Here is an 11,225-nt window from a genome sequence, read left to right as displayed (position 1 = left end):
ACACCACACTGGATACGCCCAATCTCATCTGATCTTGGAAGCTAAGCAGTGTTGGGCTAGGTTAGTACTTGGATGGGAAACCACCTGGGAATACAAGGTGCTGTAGATATTTTTATACTGCCAACACCGTTCTGTTGATGCATTCCATTTTCAAACGTATTCATTTATGAACCAGTAGTTAGAAGTAGAAAAGTTCTAACAGAAACCACAAAGCTCATCTACAGTCACACCACACTGGATACGCCCAATCTCATCTGATCTTGGAATCTAAGCAGTGTTGGGCCTGGTTAGTAGTTGGATGGGAGACCACCTGGGAATACAAGGTGCTGTAGATATTTTTATACTGCCAACACCGTTCTGTTGATGCATTCCATTTTCAAACGTACTCATTTATGAACCAGTAGTTAGAAGTAGAAAAGTTCTAACAGAAACCACAAAGCTCATCTACAGCCACACCACACTGGATACGCCCAATCTCATCTGATCTTGGAAGCTTAGCAGTGTTGGGCCTGGTTAGTACTTGGATGGGAGACCACCTGGGAATACAAGGTGCTGTAGATATTTTTATACTGCCAACACCGTTCTGTTGATGCATTCCATTTTCAAACGTATTAATTTATGAACCAGTAGTTAGAAGTAGAAAAGATCTAACAGAAACCACAAAGCTCATCTACAGCCACACCACACTGCATACACCCAATCTCATCTGATCTTGGAAGCTAAGCAGTGTTGGGCCTGGTTAGTACTTGGATGGGAGACCACCTGGGAATACAAGGTGCTGTAGATATTTTTATACTGCCAACACCGTTCTGTTGATGCATTCCATTTTCAAACGTATTCATTTATGAACCAGTAGTTAGAAGTAGAAAAGTTCTAACAGAAACCACAAAGCTCATCTACAGCCACACCACACTGGATACACCCAATCTCATCTGATCTTGGAAGCAAAGCAGTGTTGGGCCTGGTTAGTACTTGGATGGGAGACCACCTGGGAATACAAGGTGCTGTAGATACTTTTATACTGCCAACACCGTTCTGTTGATGCATTCCATTTTCAAACGTATTCATTTATGAACCAGTAGTAAGAAGTAGAAAAGTTCTAACAAAAACCACAAAGCTCATCTACAGCCAAGCCACATTGGATACGCCCAATCTCATCTGATCTTGGAAACTAAGCAGTGTTGGGCCTGGTTAGTACTTGGATGGGATACCACCTGGGAATACATTGCGCTGTAGATATTTTTATACTGCCAACACCGTTCTGTTGATGCATTCCATTTTCAAACGTATTCATTTATGAACCAGTAGTTAGAAGTAGAAAAGTTCTAACAGAAACCACAAAGCTCATCTACAGCCACACCACACTGGATCTGCCCAATCTCATCTGATCTTGGAAGCTAAGCAGTGTTGGGCCTGGTTAGTACTTGGATGGGAGACCACCTTGGAATACAAGGTGCTGTAGATATTTTTTTACTGCCAACACCGTTCTGTTGATGCATTCCATTTTCAAATGTATTCATTTATGAACCAGTAGTTAGAAGAAGAAAAGTTCTAACAGAAACCACAAAGCTCATCTACAGCCACACCACACTGGATACGCCCAATCTCATCTGATCTTGGAAGCTAAGCAGTGTTGGGCCAGGTTAGTACTTGGATGGGAGACCACCTGGGAATACAAGGTGCTGTAGATATTTTTATACTGCCAACACCGTTCTGTTGATGCATTCCATTTTCAAACGTACTCATTTATGAACCAGTAGTTAGAAGTAGAAAAGTTCTAACAGAAACCACAAAGCTCATCTACAGCCACACCACACTGGATACGCCCAATCTCATCTGATCTTGGAAGCTTAGCAGTGTTGGGCCTGGTTAGTACTTGGATGGGAGACCACCTGGGAATACAAGGTGCTGTAGATATTTTTATACTGCCAACACCGTTCTGTTGATGCATTCCATTTTCAAACGTATTAATTTATGAACCAGTAGTTAGAAGTAGAAAAGATCTAACAGAAACCACAAAGCTCATCTACTGCCACACCAGACTGGATACACCCAATCTCATCTGATTTTGGAAGCTAAGCAGTGTTGGGCCTGGTTAGTACTTGGATGGGAGACCACCTGGGAATACAAGGTGCTGTAGATATTTTTATACTGCCAACACCGTTCTGTTGATGCATTCCATTTTCAAACGTATTCATTTATGAACCAGTAGTTAGAAGTAGAAAAGATCTAACAGAAACCACCAAGCTCATCTACAGCCACACCACACTGGATACACCCAATCTCATCTGATCTTGGAAGCTAATCAGTGTTGGGCCTGGTTAGTACTTGGATGGGAGACCACCTGGGAATACAAGGTGCTGTAGATATTTTTATACTGCCAACACCGTTCTGTTGATGCATTCCATTTTCAAACGTATTCATTTATGAACCAGTAGTTAGAAGTAGAAAAGTTCTAACAGAAACCACAAAGCTCATCTACAGCCACACCACACTGGATACACCCAATCTCATCTGATTTTGGAAGCAAAGCAGTGTTGGGCCTGGTTAGTACTTGGATGGGAGACCACCTGGGAATACAAGGTGCTGTAGATACTTTTATACTGCCAACACCGTTCTGTTGATGCATTCCATTTTCAAACGTATTCATTTATGAACAAGTAGTAAGAAGTAGAAAAGTTCTAACAGAAACCACAAAGCTCATCTACAGCCAAGCCACATTGGATACGCCCAATCTCATCTGATCTTGGAAGCTAAGCAGTGTTGGGCCTGGTTAGTACTTGGATGGGAGACCACCTGGGAATACAAGGTGCTGTAGATATTTTTATACTGCCAACACCGTTCTGTTGATGCATTCCATTTTCAAACGTATTCATTTATGAACCAGTAGTTAGAAGTAGAAAAGTTCTAACAGAAACCACAAAGCTCATCTACAGCCACACCACACTGGATACACCCAATCTCATCTGATCTTGGAAGCAAAGCAGTGTTGGGCCTGGTTAGTACTTGGATGGGAGACCACCTGGGAATACAAGGTGCTGTAGATACTTTTATACTGCCAACACCGTTCTGTTGATGCATTCCATTTTCAAACGTATTCATTTATGAACAAGTAGTAAGAAGTAGAAAAGTTCTAACAGAAACCACAAAGCTCATCTACAGCCAAGCCACATTGGATACGCCCAATCTCATCTGATCTTGGAAGCTAAGCAGTGTTGGGCCTGGTTAGTACTTGGATGGGAGACCACCTTGGAATACAAGGTGCTGTAGATATTTTTTTTACTGCCAACACCGTTCTGTTGATGCATTCCATTTTCAAATGTATTCATTTATGAACCAGTAGTTAGAAAAAGAAAAGTTCTAACAGAAACCACAAAGCTCATCTACAGCCACACCACACTGGATACGCCCAATCTCATCTGATCTTGGAAGCTAAGCAGTGTTGGGCCAGGTTAGTACTTGGATGGGAGACCACCTGGGAATACAAGGTGCTGTAGATATTTTTATACTGCCAACACCGTTCTGTTGATGCATTCCATTTTCAAACGTACTCATTTATGAACCAGTAGTTAGAAGTAGAAAAGTTCTAACAGAAACCACAAAGCTCATCTACAGCCACACCACACTGGATATGCCCAATCTCATCTGATCTTGGAAGCTAAGCAGTGTTGGGCCTGGTTAGTACTTGGATGGGAGACCACCTGGGAATACAAGGTGCTGTAGATATTTTTATACTGCCAACACCGTTCTGTTGATGCATTCCATTTTCAAATGTATTCATTTCTGAACCTGTAGTTAGAAGTAGAAAAGTTCTAACAGAAACCACAAAGCTCATCTACAGCCACACCACACTGGATACGCCCAATCTCATCTGATCTTGGAAGCTAAGCAGTGTTGGACCTGGTTAGTACTTGGATGGGAGACCACCTGGGACTACAAGGTGCTGTAGATATTTTTATACTGCCAACACCGTTCTGTTGATGCATTCCATTTTCAAACATCCTCATTTATGAACCAGTAGTTTGAAGTAGAAAAGTTCTAACAGAAACCACAAAGGTCATCTACAGCCACACCACACTGGGTACGCCCAATCTCATCTGATCTTGGAAGCTAAGCAGTATTGGGCTAGGTTAGTACTTGGATGGGAAACCACCTGGGAATACAAGGTGCTGTAGATATTTTTATACTGCCAACACCGTTCTGTTGATGCATTCCATTTTCAAACATCCTCATTTATGAACCAGTAGTTAGAAGTAGAAAAGTTCTAACAGAAACCACAAAGGTCATCTACAGCCACACCACACTGGGTACGCCCAATCTCATCTGATCTTGGAAGCTAAGCAGTGTTGGGCTAGGTTAGTACTTGGATGGGAAACCACCTGGGAATACAAGGTGCTGTAGATATTTTTATACTGCCAACACCGTTCTGTTGATGCATTCCATTTTCAAATGTATTCATTTATGAACCAGTAGTTAGAAGTAGAAAAGTTCTAAGAGAAACCACAAAGCTCATCTACAGCCACACCACACTGGATACGCCCAATCTCATCTGATCTTGGAAGCTAAGCAGTGTTGGACCTGGTTAGTACTTGGATGGGAGCCCACCTGGGAATACAAGGTGCTGTAGATATTTTTATACTGCCAACACCGTTCTGTTGATGCATTCCATTTTCAAACATCCTCATTTATGAACCAGTAGTTAGAAGTAGAAAAGTTCTAACAGAAACCACAAAGGTCATCTACAGCCACACCACACTGGGTACGCCCAATCTCAGCTGATCTTGGAAGCTAAGCAGTGTTGGGCTAGGTTAGTACTTGGATGGGAAACCACCTGGGAATACAAGGTGCTGTAGATATTTTTATACTGCCAACACCGTTCTGTTGATGCATTCCATTTTCAAACGTATTCATTTATGAACCAGTAGTTAGAAGTAGAAAAGTTCTAACAGAAACCACAAAGCTCATCTACAGCCACACCACACTGGATACGCCCAATCTCATCTGATCTTGAAAGCTAAGCAGTGTTGGACCTGGTTAGTACTTGGATGGGAGCCCACCTGGGAATACGAGGTGCTGTAGATATTTTTATACTGCCAACACCGTTCTGTTGATGCATTCCATTTTCAAACGTATTCATTTATGAACCTGTAGTTAGAAGTAGAAAAGTTCTAACAGAAACCACAAAGCTCATCTACTGCCGTACCACATTGGAAACGCTCAATCTCATCTGATCTTGGAAGCTAAGCAGTGTTGGACCTGGTTAGTACTTTGATGGGAGACCACCTGGGAATACAAAGTGCTGTAGATATTTTAATACTGCCAACACCGTTCTGTTGATGCATTCCATTTTCAAACGTATTCATTTATGAACCAGTAGTTAGAAGTAGAAAAGTTCTAACAGAAACCACAAAGCTCATCTACAGCCACACTACACTGGATACGCCCAATCTCATCTGATCTTGGAAGCTAAGCAGTGTTGGGCCTGGTTAGTACTTGGATGGGAGACCACCTGGGAATACAAGGTGCTGTAGATATTTTTATACTGCCAACACCGTTCTGTTGATGCATTCCATTTTCAAACGTTTTCATTTATGAACCTGTAGTTAGAAGTAGAAAAGTTCTAACAGAAACCACAAAGCTCATCTACAGCCATACCACATTGGATACGCCCAATCTCATCTGATCTTGGAAGCTAAGCAGTGTTGGACCTGGTTAGTACTTGGATGGGAGACCACCTGGGACTACAAAGTGCTGTAGATATTTTTATACTGCCAACACCGTTCTGTTGATGCATTCAATTTTCAAACATCCTCATTTATGAACCAGTAGTTAGAAGTAGAAAAGTTCTAACAGAAACCACAAAGGTCATCTACAGCCACACCACACTGGGTACGCCCAATCTCATCTGATCTTGGAAGCTAAGCAGTGTTGGGCTAGGTTAGTACTTGGATGGGAAACCACCTGGGAATACAAGGTGCTGTAGATATTTTTATACTGCCAACACCGTTCTGTTGATGCATTCCATTTTCAAACATCCTCATTTATGAACCAGTAGTTAGAAGTAGAAAAGTTCTAACAGAAACCACAAAGGTCATCTACAGCCACACCACACTGGGTACGCCCAATCTCATCTGATCTTGGAAGCTAAGCAGTGTTGGGCTAGGTTAGTACTTGGATGGGAAACCACCTGGGAATACAAGGTGCTGTAGATATTTTTATACTGCCAACACCGTTCTGTTGATGCATTCCATTTTCAAACGTATTCATTTATGAACCAGTAGTTAGAAGTAGAAAAGTTCTAACAGAAACCACAAAGCTCATCTACAGCCACACCACACTGGATACGCCCAATCTCATCTGATCTTGGAAGCTAAGCAGTGTTGGACCTGGTTAGTACTTGGATGAGAGCCCACTTGGGAATACAAGGTGCTGTAGATATTTTTATACTGCCAACACCGTTCTGTTGATGCATTCCATTTTCAAACGTATTCATTTATGAACCTGTAGTTAGAAGTAGAAAAGTTCTAACAGAAACCACAAAGCTCATCTACAGCCGTACCACATTGGATACGCTCAATCTCATCTGATCTTGGAAGCTAAGCAGTGTTGGACCTGGTTAGTACTTTGATGGGAGACCACCTGGGAATACAAGGTGCTGTAGATATTTTAATACTGCCAACACCGTTCTGTTGATGCATTCCATTTTCAAACGTATTCATTTATGAACCAGTAGTTAGAAGTAGAAAAGTTCTAACAGAAACCACAAAGCTCATCTACAGCCACACTACACTGGATACGCCCAATCTCATCTGATCTTGGAAGCTAAGCAGTGTTGGGCCTGGTTAGTACTTGGATGGGAGACCACCTGGGAATACAAGGTGCTGTAGATATTTTTATACTGCCAACACCGTTCTGTTGATGCATTCCATTTTCAAACGTTTTCATTTATGAACCTGTAGTTAGAAGTAGAAAAGTTCTAACAGAAACCACAAAGCTCATCTACAGCCATAACACATTGGATACGCCCAATCTCATCTGATCTTGGAAGCTAAGCAGTGTTGGACCTGGTTAGTACTTGGATGGGAGACCACCTGGGACTACAAGGTGCTGTAGATATTTTTATACTGCCAACACCGTTCTGTTGATGCATTCAATTTTCAAACATCCTCATTTATGAACCAGTAGTTAGAAGTAGAAAAGTTCTAACAGAAACCACAAAGGTCATCTACAGCCACACCACACTGGGTACGCCCAATCTCATCTGATCTTGGAAGCTAAGCAGTGTTGGGCTAGGTTAGTACTTGGATGGGAAACCACCTGGGAATACAAGGTGCTGTAGATATTTTTATACTGCCAACACCGTTCTGTTGATGCATTCCATTTTCAAACATCCTCATTTATGAACCAGTAGTTAGAAGTAGAAAAGTTCTAACAGAAACCACAAAGGTCATCTACAGCCACACCACACTGGGTACGCCCAATCTCATCTGATCTTGGAAGCTAAGCAGTGTTGGGCTAGGTTAGTACTTGGATGGGAAACCACCTGGGAATACAAGGTGCTGTAGATATTTTTATACTGCCAACACCGTTCTGTTGATGCATTCCATTTTCAAACGTATTCATTTATGAACCAGTAGTTAGAAGTAGAAAATTTCTAACAGAAACCACAAAGCTCATCTACAGCCACACCACACTGGATACGCCCAATCTCATCTGATCTTAGAAGCTAAGCAGTGTTGGACCTGGTTAGTACTTGGATGGGAGCCCACCTGGGAATACAAGGTGCTGTAGATATTTTTATACTGCCAACACCGTTCTGTTGATGCATTCCATTTTCAAACGTATTCATTTATGAACCAGTAGTTAGAAGTAGAAAAGTTCTAACAGAAAAGACAAAGCTCATCTACAGCCACACCACACTGGATACGCCCAATCTCATCTGATCGTGGAAGCTAAGCAGTGTTGGGCCTGGTTAGTACTTGGATGGGAGACCACCTGGTAATACAAGGTGCTGTAGATATTTTTATACTGCCAACACCGTTCTGTTGATGCATTCCATTTTCAAATGTTTTCATTTATGAACCAGTAGTTAGAAGTAGACAAGTTCTAACAGAAACCACAAAGCTCATCTACAGCCACGCCACACTGGATACGCCCAATCTCATCTGATCTTGGAAGCTAAGCAGTGTTGGCCTGGTTAGTACTTGGATGGGAGACCACCTGGGAATACAAGGTGCTGTAGATATTTTTATACTGCCAACACCGTTCTGTTGATGCATTCCATTTTCAAACGTATTCATTTACGAACCAGTAGTTAGAAGTAGAAAAGTTCTAACAGAAACCACAAAGCTCATCTACAGCCACACCACACTGGAAGCGCCTAATCTCATCTGATCTTGGAAGCTAAGCAGTGTTGGGCCTGGTTAGTACTTGGAAGGGAGACCACCTGGGAATACAAGGTGCTGTAGATATTTTTATACTGCCAACACCGTTCTGTTGATGCATTCCATTTTCAAACGTACTTATTTATGAACCAGTAGTTAGAAGTAGAAAAGTTCTAGCAGAAACCACAAAGCTCATCTACAGCCACACCACACTGGATACGCCCAATCTCATCTGATCTTGGAAGCTAAGCAGTGTTGGGCCTGGTTAGTACTTGGATGGGAGACCACCTGGGAATACAAGGTGCTGTAGATATTTTTATACTGCCAACACCGTTCTGTTGATGCATTCCATTTTCAAACGTACTCATTTATGAACCAGTAGTTAGAAGTAGAAAAGTTCTAACAGAAACCATAAAGCTCATCTGTAGCCACACCACACTGGATACGCCCAATCTCATCTGATCTTGGAAGCTAAGCAGTGTTGGGCCAGGTTAGTTCTTGGATGGGAGACCACCTGAGAATACAAGGTGCTGTAGATATTTTTATACTGCCAACACCGTTCTGTTGATGCATTCCATTTTCAAACGTACTCATTTATGAACCAGTAGTTAGAAGTAGAAAAGTTCTAACAGAAACCACAAAGCTCATCTACAGCCACACCACACTGGATACGCCCAATCTCATCTTATCTTGGAAGCTAAGCAGTGTTGGGCCTGGTTAGTACTTGGATAGGAGACCACCTGGGAATACAAGGTGCTGTAGATATTTTTATACTGCCAACACCGTTCTGTTGATGCATTCCATTTTCAAACGTATTCATTTATGAACCAGTAGTTAGAAGTAGAAAAGTTCTAACAGAAACCACACAGCTCATCTACAGCCACACCACATTGGATACGCCCAAACTCATCCTATCTTGGAAGCTAAGCAGTGTTGGGCCTGGTTAGTACTTGGATGGGAGACCAACTGGGAATACAAGGTGCTGTAGATATTTTTATACTGCCAACACCGTTCTGTTGATGCATTCCATTTTCAAACGTATTCATTTATGAACCAGTAGTTAGAAGTAGAACAGTTCTAACAGAAACCACAAAGCTCATCTACAGCCACACCACACTGGATATGCCCAATCTCATCTGATCTTGGAAGCTAAGCAGTGTTGGACCTGATTAGTACTTGGATGGGAGACCACCTGGGAATACAAGGTGCTATAGAAATTTTTATACTGCCAACACCGTTCTGTTGATGCATTCCTTTTTCAAACATATTCATTTATGAACCAGTAGTTAGAAGTAGAAAAGTTCTAATAGAAACCACTAAGCTCATCTACAGCCAGACCACACTGGATACGCCCAATCTCGTCTGATCTTGGAAGCTAAGCAGTGTTGGGCCTGGTTAGTGCTTGGATGGGAGACCACCTGGGAATACAAGGTGCTGTAGATATTTTTATACTGCCAACACCGTTCTGTTGATGCATTCCATTTTCAAACGTATTAATTTATGAACCAGTAGTTAGAAGTAGAAAAGTTCTAACAGAAACCACAAAGCTCATCTACAGCCACACCACACTGGATACGCCCAATCTCGTCTGATCTTGGAAGCTAAGCAGTGTTGGGCCTGGTTAGTGCTTGGATGGGAGACCACCTGGGAATACAAGGTGCTGTAGATATTTTTATACTGCCAACACCGTTCTGTTGATGCATTCCATTTTCAAACGTATTCAATTACGAACCAGTAGTTAGAAGTAGAAAAGTTCTAACAGAAAACACAAAGCTCATCTACAGCCACACCATACTGGATACGCCCAATCTCATCTGATCTTGGAAGCTAAGCAGTGTTGGGCCTGGTTAGTACTTGGATGGGAGACCACCTGGGAATACAAGGTGCTGTAGATATTTTATACAGCCAACACCGTTCTGTTGATCCATTCCATTTTCAAACGTATTCATTTATGAACTAGTAGTTAGAAGTAGAAAAGTTCTAACAGAAACCACAAAGCTCATCTACAGCCACACCATACTGGAAGCGTTTAAACTCATCTGATCTTGGAAGCTAAGCAGTGTTGGGCCTGGTTAGTACATGGAAGGGAGACCACCTGGGAATACAAGGTGCTGTAGATATTTTTATACTGCCAACACCGTTCTGTTGATGCATTCCATTTTCAAACGTATTCATTTATGAACCAGTAGTTAGAAGTAGAAAAGTTCTAACAGAAACCACAAAGCTCATCTACAGCCACACCACACTGGATATGCCCAATCTCATCTGATCTTGGAAGCTAAGCAGTGTTGGGCCTGGTTAGTACTTGGATGGGAGACCACCTGGGAATACAAGGTGCTGTAGATATTTTTATACTGCCAACACCGTTCTGTTGATGCATTCCATTTTCAAACGTATTCATTTATGAACCAGTAGTTAGAAGTAGAAAAGTTCTAACAGAAACCACACAGCTCATCTACAGCCACACCACATTGGATACGCCCAAACTCATCTTATTTTGGAAGCTAAGCAGTGTTGGGCCTGGTTAGTACTTGGATGGGAGACCAACTGGGAATACAAGGTGCTGTAGATATTTTTATACTGCCAACACCGTTCTGTAGATGCATTCCATTTTCAAACGTATTCATTTATGTACCAGTAGTTAGAAGTAGAAAAGTTCTAACAGAAACCACAAAGCTCATCTACAGCCACACCACACTGGATACGCCCAATCTCATCTGATCTTGGAAGCTAAGCAGTGTTGGGCCTGGTTAGTACTTGGAAGGGAGACCACCTGGGAATACAAGGTGCTGTAGATATTTTTATACTGCCAACACCGTTCTGTTGATGCATTCCATTTTC

The 11,225-nt window shown here is 42.0% G+C and overlaps 21 non-coding genes and 29 pseudogenes across 21 annotated transcripts; all 50 read left to right on the top strand.

The window, feature by feature from the left end:
* Positions 1 to 108, top strand: part of LOC134890096 (5S ribosomal RNA) — a 118-nt pseudogene extending 10 nt beyond the window's left edge.
* A 108-nt stretch (positions 109 to 216) lies between these two features.
* Positions 217 to 334, top strand: LOC134894804 (5S ribosomal RNA; annotated as a pseudogene).
* Positions 335 to 442: 108 nt separating this feature from the next.
* Positions 443 to 560, top strand: LOC134891983 (5S ribosomal RNA; annotated as a pseudogene).
* A 108-nt stretch (positions 561 to 668) lies between these two features.
* LOC134885216 (5S ribosomal RNA) lies at positions 669 to 786 on the top strand. Its single transcript, XR_010169336.1, has one exon. It is a non-coding gene; the product is annotated as a 5S ribosomal RNA (ribosomal RNA).
* A 108-nt stretch (positions 787 to 894) lies between these two features.
* On the top strand, positions 895 to 1,012 carry LOC134886903 (5S ribosomal RNA; annotated as a pseudogene).
* A 108-nt stretch (positions 1,013 to 1,120) lies between these two features.
* On the top strand, positions 1,121 to 1,238 carry LOC134897572 (5S ribosomal RNA; annotated as a pseudogene).
* Positions 1,239 to 1,346: 108 nt separating this feature from the next.
* On the top strand, positions 1,347 to 1,464 carry LOC134893514 (5S ribosomal RNA; annotated as a pseudogene).
* A 108-nt stretch (positions 1,465 to 1,572) lies between these two features.
* LOC134884757 (5S ribosomal RNA) lies at positions 1,573 to 1,690 on the top strand. The gene has a single exon (XR_010168893.1). It is a non-coding gene; the product is annotated as a 5S ribosomal RNA (ribosomal RNA).
* A 108-nt stretch (positions 1,691 to 1,798) lies between these two features.
* On the top strand, positions 1,799 to 1,916 carry LOC134891982 (5S ribosomal RNA; annotated as a pseudogene).
* Positions 1,917 to 2,024: 108 nt separating this feature from the next.
* Positions 2,025 to 2,142, top strand: LOC134894917 (5S ribosomal RNA; annotated as a pseudogene).
* Positions 2,143 to 2,250: 108 nt separating this feature from the next.
* On the top strand, positions 2,251 to 2,368 carry LOC134887821 (5S ribosomal RNA; annotated as a pseudogene).
* A 108-nt stretch (positions 2,369 to 2,476) lies between these two features.
* On the top strand, positions 2,477 to 2,594 carry LOC134891230 (5S ribosomal RNA; annotated as a pseudogene).
* A 108-nt stretch (positions 2,595 to 2,702) lies between these two features.
* LOC134891266 (5S ribosomal RNA) lies at positions 2,703 to 2,820 on the top strand (annotated as a pseudogene).
* A 108-nt stretch (positions 2,821 to 2,928) lies between these two features.
* LOC134886902 (5S ribosomal RNA) lies at positions 2,929 to 3,046 on the top strand (annotated as a pseudogene).
* Positions 3,047 to 3,154: 108 nt separating this feature from the next.
* LOC134893618 (5S ribosomal RNA) lies at positions 3,155 to 3,272 on the top strand (annotated as a pseudogene).
* A 109-nt stretch (positions 3,273 to 3,381) lies between these two features.
* Positions 3,382 to 3,499, top strand: LOC134884756 (5S ribosomal RNA). Its single transcript, XR_010168892.1, has one exon. It is a non-coding gene; the product is annotated as a 5S ribosomal RNA (ribosomal RNA).
* A 108-nt stretch (positions 3,500 to 3,607) lies between these two features.
* Positions 3,608 to 3,725, top strand: LOC134888863 (5S ribosomal RNA; annotated as a pseudogene).
* Positions 3,726 to 3,833: 108 nt separating this feature from the next.
* LOC134894107 (5S ribosomal RNA) lies at positions 3,834 to 3,951 on the top strand (annotated as a pseudogene).
* Positions 3,952 to 4,059: 108 nt separating this feature from the next.
* Positions 4,060 to 4,177, top strand: LOC134894785 (5S ribosomal RNA; annotated as a pseudogene).
* A 108-nt stretch (positions 4,178 to 4,285) lies between these two features.
* Positions 4,286 to 4,403, top strand: LOC134892264 (5S ribosomal RNA; annotated as a pseudogene).
* A 108-nt stretch (positions 4,404 to 4,511) lies between these two features.
* Positions 4,512 to 4,630, top strand: LOC135066579 (5S ribosomal RNA). The gene has a single exon (XR_010252823.1). It is a non-coding gene; the product is annotated as a 5S ribosomal RNA (ribosomal RNA).
* Positions 4,631 to 4,737: 107 nt separating this feature from the next.
* Positions 4,738 to 4,856, top strand: LOC134888127 (5S ribosomal RNA; annotated as a pseudogene).
* A 107-nt stretch (positions 4,857 to 4,963) lies between these two features.
* On the top strand, positions 4,964 to 5,082 carry LOC135070647 (5S ribosomal RNA). Its single transcript, XR_010256803.1, has one exon. It is a non-coding gene; the product is annotated as a 5S ribosomal RNA (ribosomal RNA).
* Positions 5,083 to 5,189: 107 nt separating this feature from the next.
* Positions 5,190 to 5,308, top strand: LOC134892478 (5S ribosomal RNA; annotated as a pseudogene).
* Positions 5,309 to 5,415: 107 nt separating this feature from the next.
* LOC135060707 (5S ribosomal RNA) lies at positions 5,416 to 5,534 on the top strand. The gene has a single exon (XR_010247100.1). It is a non-coding gene; the product is annotated as a 5S ribosomal RNA (ribosomal RNA).
* Positions 5,535 to 5,641: 107 nt separating this feature from the next.
* LOC134890277 (5S ribosomal RNA) lies at positions 5,642 to 5,760 on the top strand (annotated as a pseudogene).
* Positions 5,761 to 5,867: 107 nt separating this feature from the next.
* On the top strand, positions 5,868 to 5,986 carry LOC135066949 (5S ribosomal RNA). Its single transcript, XR_010253182.1, has one exon. It is a non-coding gene; the product is annotated as a 5S ribosomal RNA (ribosomal RNA).
* A 107-nt stretch (positions 5,987 to 6,093) lies between these two features.
* LOC135066948 (5S ribosomal RNA) lies at positions 6,094 to 6,212 on the top strand. The gene has a single exon (XR_010253181.1). It is a non-coding gene; the product is annotated as a 5S ribosomal RNA (ribosomal RNA).
* Positions 6,213 to 6,319: 107 nt separating this feature from the next.
* On the top strand, positions 6,320 to 6,438 carry LOC134889641 (5S ribosomal RNA; annotated as a pseudogene).
* Positions 6,439 to 6,545: 107 nt separating this feature from the next.
* On the top strand, positions 6,546 to 6,664 carry LOC135070744 (5S ribosomal RNA). The gene has a single exon (XR_010256897.1). It is a non-coding gene; the product is annotated as a 5S ribosomal RNA (ribosomal RNA).
* Positions 6,665 to 6,771: 107 nt separating this feature from the next.
* On the top strand, positions 6,772 to 6,890 carry LOC135060706 (5S ribosomal RNA). The gene has a single exon (XR_010247099.1). It is a non-coding gene; the product is annotated as a 5S ribosomal RNA (ribosomal RNA).
* Positions 6,891 to 6,997: 107 nt separating this feature from the next.
* On the top strand, positions 6,998 to 7,116 carry LOC134891377 (5S ribosomal RNA; annotated as a pseudogene).
* Positions 7,117 to 7,223: 107 nt separating this feature from the next.
* LOC135066947 (5S ribosomal RNA) lies at positions 7,224 to 7,342 on the top strand. Its single transcript, XR_010253180.1, has one exon. It is a non-coding gene; the product is annotated as a 5S ribosomal RNA (ribosomal RNA).
* A 107-nt stretch (positions 7,343 to 7,449) lies between these two features.
* Positions 7,450 to 7,568, top strand: LOC135066946 (5S ribosomal RNA). The gene has a single exon (XR_010253179.1). It is a non-coding gene; the product is annotated as a 5S ribosomal RNA (ribosomal RNA).
* A 107-nt stretch (positions 7,569 to 7,675) lies between these two features.
* LOC134887732 (5S ribosomal RNA) lies at positions 7,676 to 7,794 on the top strand (annotated as a pseudogene).
* A 107-nt stretch (positions 7,795 to 7,901) lies between these two features.
* Positions 7,902 to 8,020, top strand: LOC134889533 (5S ribosomal RNA; annotated as a pseudogene).
* A 107-nt stretch (positions 8,021 to 8,127) lies between these two features.
* Positions 8,128 to 8,245, top strand: LOC135068733 (5S ribosomal RNA). Its single transcript, XR_010254926.1, has one exon. It is a non-coding gene; the product is annotated as a 5S ribosomal RNA (ribosomal RNA).
* A 107-nt stretch (positions 8,246 to 8,352) lies between these two features.
* On the top strand, positions 8,353 to 8,471 carry LOC135063424 (5S ribosomal RNA). The gene has a single exon (XR_010249756.1). It is a non-coding gene; the product is annotated as a 5S ribosomal RNA (ribosomal RNA).
* Positions 8,472 to 8,578: 107 nt separating this feature from the next.
* LOC135067757 (5S ribosomal RNA) lies at positions 8,579 to 8,697 on the top strand. The gene has a single exon (XR_010253967.1). It is a non-coding gene; the product is annotated as a 5S ribosomal RNA (ribosomal RNA).
* A 107-nt stretch (positions 8,698 to 8,804) lies between these two features.
* On the top strand, positions 8,805 to 8,923 carry LOC134885362 (5S ribosomal RNA). Its single transcript, XR_010169477.1, has one exon. It is a non-coding gene; the product is annotated as a 5S ribosomal RNA (ribosomal RNA).
* A 107-nt stretch (positions 8,924 to 9,030) lies between these two features.
* Positions 9,031 to 9,149, top strand: LOC134889987 (5S ribosomal RNA; annotated as a pseudogene).
* A 107-nt stretch (positions 9,150 to 9,256) lies between these two features.
* LOC134892272 (5S ribosomal RNA) lies at positions 9,257 to 9,375 on the top strand (annotated as a pseudogene).
* A 107-nt stretch (positions 9,376 to 9,482) lies between these two features.
* LOC134890534 (5S ribosomal RNA) lies at positions 9,483 to 9,601 on the top strand (annotated as a pseudogene).
* A 107-nt stretch (positions 9,602 to 9,708) lies between these two features.
* On the top strand, positions 9,709 to 9,827 carry LOC135069118 (5S ribosomal RNA). The gene has a single exon (XR_010255308.1). It is a non-coding gene; the product is annotated as a 5S ribosomal RNA (ribosomal RNA).
* A 107-nt stretch (positions 9,828 to 9,934) lies between these two features.
* LOC135067916 (5S ribosomal RNA) lies at positions 9,935 to 10,053 on the top strand. Its single transcript, XR_010254122.1, has one exon. It is a non-coding gene; the product is annotated as a 5S ribosomal RNA (ribosomal RNA).
* Positions 10,054 to 10,160: 107 nt separating this feature from the next.
* LOC135059345 (5S ribosomal RNA) lies at positions 10,161 to 10,279 on the top strand. Its single transcript, XR_010245751.1, has one exon. It is a non-coding gene; the product is annotated as a 5S ribosomal RNA (ribosomal RNA).
* Positions 10,280 to 10,385: 106 nt separating this feature from the next.
* LOC134895145 (5S ribosomal RNA) lies at positions 10,386 to 10,504 on the top strand (annotated as a pseudogene).
* A 107-nt stretch (positions 10,505 to 10,611) lies between these two features.
* Positions 10,612 to 10,730, top strand: LOC135059012 (5S ribosomal RNA). Its single transcript, XR_010245432.1, has one exon. It is a non-coding gene; the product is annotated as a 5S ribosomal RNA (ribosomal RNA).
* Positions 10,731 to 10,837: 107 nt separating this feature from the next.
* On the top strand, positions 10,838 to 10,956 carry LOC134894803 (5S ribosomal RNA; annotated as a pseudogene).
* Positions 10,957 to 11,063: 107 nt separating this feature from the next.
* LOC135061549 (5S ribosomal RNA) lies at positions 11,064 to 11,182 on the top strand. Its single transcript, XR_010247927.1, has one exon. It is a non-coding gene; the product is annotated as a 5S ribosomal RNA (ribosomal RNA).
* Positions 11,183 to 11,225: the final 43 nt, after the last annotated feature.

This window comes from Pseudophryne corroboree, chromosome 3 (genome assembly GCF_028390025.1).
Source record: "Pseudophryne corroboree isolate aPseCor3 chromosome 3, aPseCor3.hap2, whole genome shotgun sequence".
In the NCBI taxonomy this organism is placed as follows: domain Eukaryota; kingdom Metazoa; phylum Chordata; class Amphibia; order Anura; family Myobatrachidae; genus Pseudophryne; species Pseudophryne corroboree.
Note: the sequence above shows the minus strand (reverse complement) of the source record. Positions and strands in the feature narration are given on the sequence as shown.